This window comes from Schistocerca cancellata, chromosome 5 (genome assembly GCF_023864275.1).
Source record: "Schistocerca cancellata isolate TAMUIC-IGC-003103 chromosome 5, iqSchCanc2.1, whole genome shotgun sequence".
NCBI classification, from domain to species: domain Eukaryota; kingdom Metazoa; phylum Arthropoda; class Insecta; order Orthoptera; family Acrididae; genus Schistocerca; species Schistocerca cancellata.
Window position 1 is genome coordinate 597,078,817 of NC_064630.1, and position 2,943 is coordinate 597,081,759.

Here is a 2,943-nt window from a genome sequence, read left to right on the forward strand (position 1 = left end):
AAGAACCTGGGTGCACGAATTGATAAACCTCATTTTTTCGGATGAATCCAGGTTCTGTTTACAGCATCATGATGGTTGCATCCGTGTTTGGCGAGGCGTGTATTCGTCATCATACTGGCGTATCACCCGGTGTGATGGCATGGGGTGCCATTGGTTACACGTCTCGGTCACCTCTTGTTCGCATTGACGGCACTTTGAACAGTGGACGTTACATTTGAGACGTGGCTCTACCCTTCATTCGATCCCTGCGAAACCCTACATTTCAACAGGATAATGCTCGACCGCATGTTGCAGGTCCTGTACGGGCCTTTCTCGATACAGAAAATGTTCGACTGCTGCCCCGGCCAGCACATTCTCCAGATCTCTCACCAATTGAAAGCGTCTGCTCAATGGTGGCCGAGCAACTGGTCTGTCACAATACGCCAGTCACTACTCTTGATGAACCGTGGTATCGTGTTGAAGCCGCATGGGCAGCTGTACCTGTACACGCCATTCAAGCTCTGTTTGACTCAATGCCCAGACGTATCAAGGCCGTTATTACGGCCAGAGGTGGTTGTTCTGGGTACTGATTTCTCAGGATCTATACACCCAAATTGCTTGAGAATGTAATCACATGTCAGTTCTAGTATAATATATTTGTCCAATGAATATCCGTTTATCATCTGCATGTTTCTGAACAGAACAGAACTGAACAGAACAGAACATGGTGACGTTACGTTTAGACTATAGGTCAGAGGATGGCATTCACTTATCGTACAGCCGTTGCGGTACCTTCCATGACCACCAGCGGCGTACGTTGGCCCCACATAACGCCACTCCAAAATAGCAGGGAACCTCCACCTTGCTGCACTCGCTGGTCAGTGCTTCTAAGGCGTTCAGTCTGACCGGGTTGCCTCCATACACGTCTCCCAAGATTGTCTAGTTGAAGGCAAATGCGACACTCATCGGCGAAGGGAACGTGATGCCAATCCTGAGCGGTCCATTCGGTTTGTTGTTGGTCCCATCTGTACCACGCTGCATGGTGTCGTGGATGCAAAGACGGACTTCGCCATGGACGTTGGGAGTGAAGTAACGCATCATGCAGCCTAGTGCGCAGAGTTTGAGTCGTAACACGACGTCCTGTGGCTGCACGAAAAGCATTTTTCAACATGATGGCGTTGCTGTCAGGGTTCCTCCGAACCATAATCCGTAGGTAGCGGTCGTTCTCTGCAATAGTAACCCTTGGGCGGCCTCAGCGAGGCATGTCCTCAACAGTTCCTGTTTCTCTGTATCTCCTCTCCACAACATCGCTTTGGTTCACTCCGAGATCTGAACACTTCCCTTGTTGAGAGACCTTCCTAGCACAAAGTAACAAAGCGGACGCGGTCGAACCGCGGTATTGACCGTCTAGGCATAGTTGAACTACAGACAACACGAGCCGTGTTCCTCCTTCCTGGTGGAATGACTGGAATTGACCGGCTGTCGGACCTCCTCCGTCTAATAGGCTCTGCGCATGCGTGGTTGTTTACATCTTTGCGTGGGTTTAGCGACATCTCTGAAGAGTCAAAGGGAGTATGTCTGTGATACAGTATGCACAGTCAACGTCTATCTTCAGGAGTTCTAGGTACCGGGGCGATGCAAAACTTTTTTTGCTGTGTGTAATTTAATAAAAGCTTTTCTACTGAGTTACAGAACCATAGGAGTATAGGATTTGCGTGCAGTGAGATCCCTGTTGGCGAAACGCATATCGGCTTCTACTACCGGATTGTCCCTCAGTGGGGTGACAGATTTCCACAGCCGGGTTAATGGCGACCTACTGGCCTGAAGAGAGGAAGACGCGACAAAATAGCAGAAATAACTGGAAAGGGCATAACCGACAAACCTAAATTAAACAAGTGGAGAATTATACAAATTGAAGGTGGAGATGGGAAGGAAGGAAAAGAAAGGGGGCGGATCACTGATGTCAGCTGCATCGAGATCGGCGACGAGTGAAAACGGCTACTGGACTGGGATTCGAACCCGGGATCTCCTGCTTATTAGACAGGTGCGTTAACCACTGCGCCATCCGGGACACAGTATTGTCGCAACTGCGCGGACTATGTCGGCATGCCCTGACGGCCGATCCATATTCTCATCGAACGCCACCAATCCGCAGTCCTTGCCCATTTCCTCCATGTTCGCTCTCCGAGATATTCACAGGAAGTCAGACGTATTTGTGCATCCGTCCTGAGGCGCGCTGAGATAGGCCGGCCGCGGTGGCCGTGCGGTTCTAGGCACTTCAGTCCGGAACCACTTGACTGCTACGGTCGCAGGTTCGCATCCTGCCTCGGGCATGGATGTGTGTGCTGGCCTTAGGTTAGTTAGGTTTAAGTGGTTCTAAGTTCTAGGGGACCGATGACCTCAGATGTTCAGTCCCATAGTGCTCAGAGCCATTTGCTGAGATAGTCCACGCAGTTTCGATAACACTGTGTCGCGGATGACACAGTGCATCTGAACGGATAGTGTCCGTCGCTCGTGGTCTCGCGGTAGCGTTCTCGCTTCCCGAGCCCGGGGTCCCGGGTTCGATTCCCGGCGGGGTCAGGGATTTTCACCTGCCTCGAGATGACTGGGTGTTTGTGTTGTCCTCATCCTTTCATCATCATCCAGGAAAGTGGCGAAATTGGACTGAGCAAAGATTGGATAATTGTACGGGCGCTGATAACCACGCAGTTGAGCGCCCCACAAACCAAACATCATCATCACATCATCATGAACAGATAGTGGTCTTCTGCTATGCCCTAGGACACATACGACCGAGGTTAGGGAACCAGGGCATAAGACAGTTAATACACAGAACGGATAATTGGAATGTGGCACACGTGGAGAATCCCTCTCTCGATGAGGTGATGGAAGTGTTGGACCATATTCTCTGTTCAACTGTACGATATGCCTCTATTTTGGAATGCTGGGTTCAATTGGCAAAGC

General features: G+C 50.5%; 1 non-coding gene across 1 annotated transcript; it reads right to left on the minus strand.

Moving 5' to 3' along the window:
- Nucleotides 1-1,977: 1,977 nt before the first annotated feature.
- Nucleotides 1,978-2,050, minus strand: Trnai-aau (transfer RNA isoleucine (anticodon AAU)). Its single transcript has one exon. It is a non-coding gene; the product is annotated as a tRNA-Ile (tRNA).
- Between the last annotated feature and the right edge of the window lie 893 nt (nt 2,051-2,943).